The sequence below is a fragment of the Rattus norvegicus genome, chromosome 16 (assembly GCF_036323735.1).
Source record: "Rattus norvegicus strain BN/NHsdMcwi chromosome 16, GRCr8, whole genome shotgun sequence".
NCBI classification, from domain to species: Eukaryota; Metazoa; Chordata; class Mammalia; order Rodentia; family Muridae; genus Rattus; species Rattus norvegicus.
In genome coordinates, this window is record NC_086034.1 from 87,341,907 (window position 1) to 87,353,171 (window position 11,265).

Here is an 11,265-nt window from a genome sequence, read left to right on the forward strand (position 1 = left end):
AAAAAAACTATCCTTCATCATAGGCCTTGGAGACTGCCATACTTTAAGAAGTGGGGGGGGGGGAATAGCACCTCACAAGGTGAAGCTAAAGGAAGATGGCCGATCGCAAACTGAAGACAGGCTCGAACTGCATCTGGAGAGGGGGCGAATCGAACGCCATGCACTCCGGCAACCGAATTCTGCAACTTCCTAACCCAGTTTGTGTCAGTGCTTCTGCTCCTCGGAGAAAAAGCTACTTGAGGAAAAGTTTCTTACTGTTGGCTTGGCTATTCCCAGTGCCAATGCCAGTTAGGTGTAAATGAAAAATGTCTTTGTTTAAATGCTATAAATTGGCAGGGGAAGTTGGGGATGAGACCGGTAACCTGACAAGAGAGAATGAGTGGGTCCCGGGGAGAAAATGCCGGAGTCTGAGCAGAGCCCATTTGTCACGTTGCCCTAGTGCTTCCATACGGAGCTATTAAAAGAGGACAACACGGAGACGCCGAATCAAGCTGGATGGGAGGCCCAGGCTACAAAGAGACGCACTTTGACTAAAGAGACAAGTGTGCTCAAATCTCTTCCCAGCCTGCTTCTGGTTGCATCAGTGAGGAGTTCTAGACAGAACCTGAACACTTTATCAAAACGACTGCTCACAGGGCTGGAGAGATGGCTCAGTGGTTAAGAGCACTGATTGTTCTTCCAGAGGAGCCAGAGGACCCAGGTTCAAGTCCCAGCACCCACATTAACAGTTCACAACTGTCTATAACTCCAAGACCTGCCTGTCAGCCTCACCCTCATGCATACCAAAACACCAATACACATAGAAATAAATTTTTAAAAATATTACGGTTTACCCTGGGCATCTTTGATGGGCCACTCTGTTCCTTCTCAGGAGCTCCTTAATTCCCATTTGCTGTCCCCTGTGAAAAAGCATCCAAAAAAAAAAAAGCGTTCTATTGCTGTCTGCGGGATTTGCTCTTCTAGCTGGGCTGGGGCTGGGCTGGGCTGCCCTGTCTGACCTCAGTGAATGAGGGTGGGGCTAGCCTCGAAGAAACTTGATGTGTCAGAGTAGGGACATACCCAAGGGGGGCCCACCCTCACAGAGGAGAAGGGGGCATAGAGGAAGGATTATGGGAGGGGGTGACTGGGAGGGGGCAGTGAGTGGGATGTGAAGTGAATCAAAAAAAAAAAAAAGGAAAAGAAAAAGTTTTCAAGCCAGAGACAAACACGAAAAGATGCCTTATTTTCCTTAGACTCAGAGACAAAGATCTGAGGCACATCTGTGGATGAGATAAGCAGGTTTGGCTGAGTGTGCACACAAATGCTGCCTGGACCAACATAATATAATGTCTTCTAAATATTGAACTGGCGTCGGCGTTTTGAAGCCATATCTAGAGCGTTGTTGACAGGGGAACCACCACCTGTACAGTACTGCGACCCACCCTGACACCGTTTTAAAGCCCTCTCCAGAACACTCCGGGGGAACTCGTGCCTTACGAGGCAGCAGGTTGACCTGACAGCCACAAATAACCTGCCTGACTTTGCTCTCTGACATCACTGCCTTCTTAACTGAATTGATCTACAGTCTCCTGTTTACAGGAAGGCGCCAAAGCCAGCCCTGCGGTTCTGGTGGCCTCTAAAACCCTCCCTCTGTGTCCTCTGGAGGAACTGCAGACATTTCCAGAACAAATCAATACCTATATCTAACATGCATTGCAAAACATTTTCCTCCCTAATTTATTTCATGAATTTTTTTTTGTTGTTGTTGTTGTTCTTTTCTCAGAAGCAGTCTCTTCTCTCCCTCCATATCTGCTTTGGAGAGGTGAGACTATCTTTCAGAAACATGGGGATTTGTTCATTTCCAACACAGAGTTAGAAACTTCCCATTAAAGATAAAAAAAATTTTTAAAAATTTTAAAAACCATGGAGCAAAATCAATGCACTTTTAAAAGTCGGTTGGGTGCAGGTTCTGTCCCCACTCGATGTCACATAGGGACAGATTTGACAGATTTGATAAGGGGTCTCCTGAAAGACCGATGAAATGGAGCTGGACAGGCAGCTCAGTCAGTAAAGTGCTTGCAGCACACACAGAGACAATAGGCTCACCCCCAGAACCCTTACAAAAGCCAAGTTGTACATGTGATGCCTGTGTGTAAGCCCAGAGCTTTGGAGGAAGAGACATGAGGACCCCTTGACTCCCTGGCTAGCAGGTCTACCTGAATCAACAAGCCCCAGGCCCCAGTGAGAGGGACCCTGACTGGAAAGATAAAGTTACCAAGGAATGACATCTGAAGTTGACCTCTGACCTCCACATCCATGCAAAAACATGTGGATAAGTATACACGTGTACCTACACATGTGTACCTACACATGTACATGTACACACACATACACACACACACACACACACACACACACACACACACACACACATACCCACACACTTTTTGTAAACTGTAGGTCTGCTGTACCCACTGAGATTGTGCCTGTGTATGAAACTGATGCCCTCAGCTACAGTGGAAAGACCTACCAGCTACAGTACTATCTATAGTACTAGAATCAACATGACCCTGGTGCATGGGAGCCTCCCAGGAGATAGGACTCGAGTTACTGGCCACAGTCAGCCTCCCATAGGATACTGTCTACACAGGCAGAGGAGATGTGCTTTTCTCAACTTCCTACAGACTCCAAAGGATGAAAAGAGGCCCTTTCAGACCCCTCTAGAGCTGGCAGCCAGTAACACTGATGGCTGCCACAGAAGTACCTCTCAGTTTCTTTGTGAGAAGCAAGAGGAGTCCTAGAGCTGACCAACCTGCACTGCACACAAGAGCCGAGTGTTAGCGGTTTTATGAAGCCGGGATAGTCAGGAACGTTGGGAACTTCAGAAGTGTCTATAACGATGACAGTGTGGTCAACGTGACTTCCTCGTGGGGGAAAAAATGGTGGAGTCAAATTTAAAAAAATTAAGCACTGTACAAGGTCTTTGGCAAAATCCCCTGGGGGTTTGAAAAGAATCCCCTTACAAATGCTTGTCAATACTTAACAAGGTTGTAAAGTTGCATGAGAGCCAGTGTATGCAATCTAAAATCATTTCGGAAATGAAGAAGGGCCCTGTCTGATCCAGGGTTTCCAGTGCAGATAGCAAAGACAGTGGACATGTGATAAGGCCAGGGTGGGCGGCCTGGTGTCTTGCTTTGCTGATTCGACAAGCTTGTGTGATGTCAGCACCTGTAGCCCTTGGTGGTCTGAGATGCAGATGAGCGATGTGTCTTGGAGATGGCTGGCAGCTTCACACAGCAGAACGTACTGCTGACTGCCTTAAAGTCTTGTGTTTCCTTTTATGCATCTGGGGTATTTCAAAAGCATGGTTTCATGAGGTTCATTCTTATAGAGGTTTTTAATAATTGTTTAAACGTCCTCCTTTAATACCATGCACTCGTTCTGGCAGGGTGCAAGCCCGTGACTTGTCTTTCCTTCCTTTTCTTTGTTTTCTCTTTTTTAATTTTAATGATGCTCTGCATTCTGCCGTGAAACCCAGCCTCTCAGAACCAAGCCGTTTCTGTCCCCATATCTCTCCCCTCATTCTATAAATCTGTGTCTCAGATAATTCATTCATAACCTGGTTATTACAGTATTTATTTCAGAGAGAGATGAAGGGGCCTAGTTAATGTCTTTAGAACATGTAGAAAGTCCTGATTGTAAGGCTGAATGGAAGTGAGTACTCCGTTCATATATTACGAGTAATCAAAACGCAGGAGCAAGCGGGATGATTGATTCCAAACCTTTCCATTATTTCTTCTTGGAGGGAAGTGGGGAGATTTTAATAAGCAAGCTCCTGCTGACATTTTCATTCTGGAAAGATAGTCTTTCCATTAGAATAATAATTTGCAAAGGGAAAATCTCTGCACATTCTTCTTTCTGAATAAGGCAGGAAGTTCTGCGAACCTGTCACTGAGAGGGTCGTCTGCAACCGTAGGACATGTGAGACCCGGTCATCACAGAGGCGGGATACGTGCTGACCACATGTTCAGTTTTCCTGAAGGGGACCCCTTGAGACTTCCAGCCCAAGCTTGGCTCCGGGACCACGTTAACAGCTCGCTTTGAATCCGAGTGAGTCCCAAGCGCTGAATCTGCCAACGCCGTCTCCATAAAGGTTACACACTCACTGTAAGTGTAGCATCTATTCAGAAGGATAGCCATATTGGTTGCTAGGAGATGGAGGGATCCTCTCAGAGAAAAGTCAGTCCTGACAAAAAAAATTTTTTTCACATAAAAACCTTTTAAATATAAATACCTTTGACAGCAGCTATTATTATTCACTGATTTCTCTCACATCTGAATAAACGGCAGGAAAAGATGGAATTATTCATTATACAGTAAAGTGTTAAAATAGAAAAGTCTTTTTCTCCTCTCTCTCTCCTCTCTCTCTCTCTCCCCCTCCCTCCCTGTCTCTCTCTCCCCTCTCTCTCCCCCTCCCTCTCTCTCTCTCCCCCTCCCTCCCTGTCTCTCTCTCTCCCTCCCTCCCTGTCTCTCTCTCTCCCTCCCTGTCTCTCTCTCCCCCTCCCTCCCTGTCTCTCTCTCCCCCTCCCTCCCTGTCTCTCTCTCTCTCTCCCTGTCTCTCACTCTCTCCCTCTCTCTCTCTCTCTCTCTCTCTCTCTCTCCCTGTCTCTCACTCTCTCCCTCTCTCTCTCTCTCTCTCCCCCTCTCTCTCTCTCTCTCCCCCTGTCTCTCACTCTCTCTCTCTCTCCCTGTCTCTCACTCTCTCTCTCTCTCTCCCCCCCCCTCCCTCCCTGTAGAAAGCTGCTGCTTTTGTTTCTTTCAATCGAATTTCTCTGCTTTCCTCTTCAGAGTCCCAGGATGGGGGGAACTGAGACCTGAGACCACGGATACGGATACGGATTGCTGCATATTCCTGCAGACCCTGGTGTCTGCTCTTCACAGTCAGGACACAGAAGCGAGAGCATGGCCAACTTCCCTGCTGGGTGGCTGGGAAGAGCGGGTGGGATTCTGTGCCCCTTGAAGGGAACCATCCATTGTATTGCATTTTCAATCGTGCCTGCAATTTTCTCCCTACAGGGTTCACTGGAAGCACAGCAGCCTTGTATGTGGGTCTACAGACCCAGCTTTTGAGAAAAAAAAGAAAACAAAACAAAACCTTAACAAATAAAATGTGAGCTGAGTAACATGGTCACTGTGTATAAATTGCACAGAACATAAATGATTCAGCACCGGGCCTTAATTCCGTGGTGGGCCTCCCTGCCTTTGAGGAGCTGAGAACTTCGCAGCTGCGCCACATGGTGTGTGCCAAGCGGCCAGCTTCCTTTGGATGAGATCTGGAGAGAGGTAGCCCCCATTTACAGATAGAGACCGCTGTGGATACACGCTCGACATTGGTATGAGAATGAACACCCGAGCCCGAGTACGGTATAAAGTCTCTTGGGAATTTTTGCCTGTGGGGCACCTTGGAATCCGACTGAGACATGCTTCCTTACCCAAATATTGACACGGAGCCCTCCATTGACGGAGCGCTTTCCTGTGGAAGCCTCGGGTGGCAATGCTCCTCCATCCCATTTCACACATTTGTTCTGACTCCTGGCACCAGGAAGCTCTCATTGTTCCCGTCAGCACTTACAGGGCCGGTGACATTATTCCCTCTGTTGGTGACAGACAGAGTGCGTTTCCTTTCTAGAAGTTCTCATGAGACTTTTCTTGCACTGTGCTCGGAATGCACCAAAAAAGGCAGCCTATGAGCAGGTCTCCGCTTCCTGCCTCTCAGGTCAGCGCCAATTTAACATTGTGACCACTCACTGGACACTGTGACCACTCACTGGAGTGGTGGAGGAAAGATTCGGGTGCGGCGGAGGAGAGTCCCGAGTCCCTGCTCTAATTCTCTATCCTTACACCTGCACCATGGGTGCAGAAACCCCTTGAGGATGTGTTGGGTATCTCGTTCCGCTTTTCCTGTGTGTCAGCAAGGCCCTAGTGCTGCATCCAAGCGCCTAGCCTTTGGAGTGTTGCATCTCAGACTCTGCCGGTGCAGTCGCCTAATCGACATGACCCGTGCACAGCAATCCTTCTGCCCGGGGTAGGCAGGGTTTGGATTTTAAGGGCTGGTTATCACGTTTCGTGGGGTGGGGGTGGGGGACAGACTTCTGTCAATGAATTCTACACTCACACATGTGGTAAGTGCCACTGGGAGCAATGGTGGCAGAGCGCTTCGACGTCTGCGGTACATGGTACACTGTGCACATCCAGATGGCTCTGGACTCAGCTGTAGAGAATCCATCAAGTGTCGCACTCTCCAGTTGGACCTAGGTACTGCCTGATGCTTAGTAACTGTGGAGGGACCCGATGAAAAGACCCCAAGGGAGAAAGGACACGAGGGAGAACCTTCACAAACAGCTTTCATTTAGGCCCTTTCTCTTCATGTTCATGGGTGTTCTGCCTGCACGCACATCTGTGCAGTGCCCAGAGGCCAGAAGAAGGTGTTGAGTCCCCTGGACTGGAGTTAGAGGCATTTGAGAGCTACTATGTAGGTGCTGTGAATTGAACCAGGGTCTCTGGAAGAACAACTAAGCCATCTTCCAGCCTCTCTCTCTCTCTCTCTCTCTCTCTCTCTCTCTCTCTCTCTCTCTCTCTCTCTCTCTCTCCCTCTCTCTCTCTCTCTCTCTCTCTCTCTCTCTGTGTGTGTGTGTGTGTGTGTGTGTGTGTGTGTGTGTGGTCAGATCATAACCTAAGGTATCATCCACTTCTTTGTTTTTGTTGTTGTTGTTGTTGTTGAGTGAGGGTCCATCACTAGCCTGGAGTTCACCAAACAGACTAGGCTGGCAAGCTACCAAGCCATAGGGATCCTTTATTCTCCCTCCCCAGTACTAGGACTACAATCATATATCAGTGTCCTTCTCACCCCATGGGTTCCTGGTACCAAGCTCAAATCCTCATGCATGGTGAGGACTTTATTAGCCAGGCTAACTCCAAGGACCTTGTCTTCTCCCCTTGACACTCACTGTCACAAAAAAACATTAGCTAATTTAAATTCCTGTTTCCTCAGAGCAGCTCTCTGGGAGTGAAGGTTTGAACTGTCACAATTCTGGAAAGATTGATGGATTCAGAGACTTCTTCCATGAGCTGTGAACAACGCATCCTGCTAGGAACACAGTGATTCTTATGGACGTGAGACCAAACCCCAGAGGAATAGGCCTGGCCTCGGCATCTAGCCCATCTCCCCAGCCCTGGAAATGTGGCCTGGAGCCAGCCTAAGGTGCACAGGGACACTGGGGGAGGACAAAGGAAAGGTAGGTTTTCCACATTCTCCAGCAGCAGGATTGGCCCTCTACCTACCTTCACTGTCCCCGCCCCCATCTCCCCACCTAAACAATGGACGGTATAGCAGCTGTTCTTATGCCAGAGTGCAAGTGTCCAGGCACCCGTCTTTCCCTTCTGCTACGTTCCTCTGTGAAACACACTCCAGGTTATGATTTATTTCTGGTTCATTTCCTGTGACTCAGTTACATGGGATGCAAAATTAGGATGATAATGCTTGTCTCCAGATAATGAGTAAGGGGTTCCTATTTCTCTTCGTGGAGATGTCATACAAACCCACAGCGTCGTCGCTGCTAAAAATCCATGACTGGAGAAATTGAATTTCCTGGAATGTTTTGTATCTCACAGGGATGTTTGGAATCCTCTGTATTTACTGCTAAACGAGGTGGACTGCAAGAAAGGGGGCGTTCAAAAGGCAGAAACGAACTCGACAGGAAAAATTAACAAATGGGAAAATTGCAGTCCTGCGTCCTGTGCTTTATGGGGAAGGAGGCTCGGTAAACATGCAACAGGAAACCGTGTTTGGTTTCTGCAAGCAAGGCTTAACGCACAACAGACTCGGGGAGAGCCTTCAAAGAGATGTCTGCCCTTGTTTACCTTCTGAGATGCGGCCGAAGAGAACATTACGCCTCGGTTTAGAGAAAAGCGGTGCGGTGGAATGCCTTTCCCAGTTCTGTCATGAGCTGGCTGATCTGGACATACAGAAAATAGAAGGATCCGTTAGAACGCTGGAAAGGAAAGGCGCTCGAGTCTTCGGGGTGGGGGGTTAAGACTGACACGCCTTTAATAATTTCTTAGGCTTAGTTCTCTATATTGTTTCCTGAACATACGAGCATCTAATTCAGGTAAATTTTCATTAAGTCCACGTACTTTCTTAATACATTCGAGCATGAACTTTCTATGCTGGCTTCCACCACCACTTTTACCACAAGACGCCATTTCTAGCCTTGGGAAGTCAGAACAAAGAATTGGCACTTTGAAAGTTCATTGTCCTTTTAGAGATGGAAATACAAATTCACTGGTGCTCCTTTCTGCAGGCAGCACCTCAGTTATCAACCTGAGGAGACCACACCACACTATGCTGCTCCACCCACATCCAGACCCCTCTTCACTGGAACTAAGTGTGTCCTTTGATCTTCTTAGGTGATGTGGCTGTCATTACCCACAGCCCTTCAGCCTGTGACTTAGAATTTTGACTGAAGAGATGACATGAGCTGGGAGAGGGAAAAGTGTCCTCAAACTTTACCCTGTTCCAAAGTCAGGCACTCATCCCCTCCCAAGCACCTATTTTCCAGTCCAGGAAACAGCCTTGCCTTAGTCCTGATGGCCTCTGGCTGTTCTCATTGGAGGTGCCACCTGCTGTCTGTAAACAGCTACCCTGGGCCTGGTTTCAGTGGAGATCTGTTTATGGATCCAGGTTCCAGGCCCCCCCAAAGAAGAGGTTCACTCACTCCCTCAGGAACTACTTACTTATAACATACTTCAAGCCTGTAGGAAAGTACCAAGGAATGTCACACAACCAAGATGTGCCAAAGAGCCAAGAATCCTCACTTTGCAGTGTCTGCCCCCTGTCTCGTTTTTCTGGAGATTAAGTGGAAGCAAAGGCAACCCTCCTCTCCTCCTGTCTGCAGAGGTTTTATTCTTCATCTGACAGTGGTTGGGGTCCTTCCCACGCCTGCTCCGAGCTATCCGTATGCACATGCACACAGGAAGTGTGCGCACCCAAGCTTCAGAACAACAGAACTCACAGAAATGACCTCCTGATGCTTGCAGCCTGATTTTTGCACTCCATTACAGACTAGAAGCCATGCTTTTAGATCAAAAGCATACAGGTCCCCCTCCCCAGCTTTGTGTGACATTATTTAGTTTTCCTTTATGGATGAGCCATTGTTTTCGACGTATCCACATTCCAGCCTTTCCGTCATCTCACTGGCTGGCAGAATAATTGTGGAACTGTTGTTTTAGTTTACATGTCCCCAAACCCAGGATAGTTGGATAGTCCTTGACTCATTACTTCTTCTCTCAAATCCTTTTCCAACTTCTCTACCCCTCCTGCAGGCAGAATTTAGACACGTCTCATTGATTTTCAAGAATTCTTTATATATTCTGTACAATTGCAAATGTCTTCTCCCAGGCTGCTTCTACGATCAACACTAGCCATAACCAAGAATTGGGAAGACAGTTTACAGGTAATGCTTGTAGTACATGCATGAAGACCTGGTTTCAGATCTCCAGAACCCACATAAGAAAGCTGGGCATAGCAGTGCCATCCTTGAGCCCTGAGATAGCAATGACAAGAAGATTCCTAGGGCTTGATGATCAATCGTTCTAGCAGAACCCATGTGTTCTGGCTTCAGCGAGAGACCCTGGCTAAAGCAGTAAGCTGAAAATCAAATATAGGAAAGCACCCAGTGTCAACCTCTGACCTTCATACACACACACACACACACACACACACACACACACACACACACAACATAGACACATCACATGCAAACACCACACACACATACACATACATGCACCAGTACACAGGGCACTCTTAAAACAACCTCAGGAGCTTATTAATACGGCTTGAGGCACTTCTAGGATTTGCTCTGTTTTAGGTCTGTGACTGGGGGTGAGGCTGGTTTTGCTCACCTGAAACACATTTCGTATTCTTCTACATATCTCAAAAGATGTAACAGTCTTTACTCTTCAGAATTTGGTACCCTCGTACAGTACCAAATATTGCTAAAATCAATTTGTGTAATGAAAAGCAGATTCTGGGTCTGCCGAGTCTGAGTCTGGGAACCAGAAAGCTGGGGCAATGTCCTCCAGCAATGGCTTGACTTGGCTGTCATTCCATTAAACCGGTCCCAAAGCTGGTGACCCCACATCCTATGCCCACGGTGCCTGGGAGCATCCTGAGAGATAAATGCATGCCCAGGCACACATGGTATATTTGTATATGTCCAAGGAGTATCTTTATTTTAATCTAGCAGCCTAATTGATGAATTGAATGCCAAGGAAGCCGTTTTATGGCACCAACCCCCTCCCCCATGTGCATCATGGAAAAGTCATTTAGTCACTTTTTACTTCGCCACTCATTTCCACTAAAATAAACACAGAGCAGACTCAGAAAGCCCGTGCTGAGGGCAGGCTCAGTGAATCTGTGAGCCTGTGGCTGGAAGCCTAAAATATTATTTTGAATTAACCTATTAACTCATTTGAGATAATTCTGTCCAGATTTTAGTCTGTATTTGTTCAACTGATTTATTGTCTGTTTTTCTTTCTCTCGAATGGGACTCATTAGATTTCCCCGAAGCAGTGTTTTCCATGTTTTCTTTTACTACTTTTATTTTTTAGAGTTACTTTATCTCCTAATTATTGAGTTAGGAATCATGTAGTCCTAATTACAAAACCCAGATTTACCGTGTGCCCATTTCAGTGGACAAGTCTGTAGGGGGATGCATGCCTAGGCATCAGACAGCCCTTTAAAAGGATGTCGGTTACACTTTGAGCAGTATTGTGCTCATTTAAATATTTCTGTAAGGCTCTAGAGATTGATGACCTGAGATTGGATTTCTCCTCACAGCTGGACATGCAGCAACAGTGGGAGGCTATAGAGCAAGGCCCCCCATCTCATAGGCAGCCAGCAGCAGAAGCAGAACCTCATTGGAAAGTAGCAACAGATGAAGGAACTTCAGCTTCCAAGTTGGACAGTCTTGGGTTGGGGTCTTGTTGGCCTCAGTAACTTGGTTAGGATCCTGGTACAGCCATTTGGGTCATTTCTCGTGAAAGCTAGAGTGACTGTCCTGAAGTTGTGATGACTATCTGCACTGGCTACAGCAATGCCAAGAAAGCCGGAGGTGCAGAGGAAACCTGAAGTGGGTCTTTGCACCCGCCTCCCTGTAATAGTTCCTGCCTGACTTCTAAGCATACCATTGTGGGTGTATCTGAGGTTTCCCACAAACTGGAAAC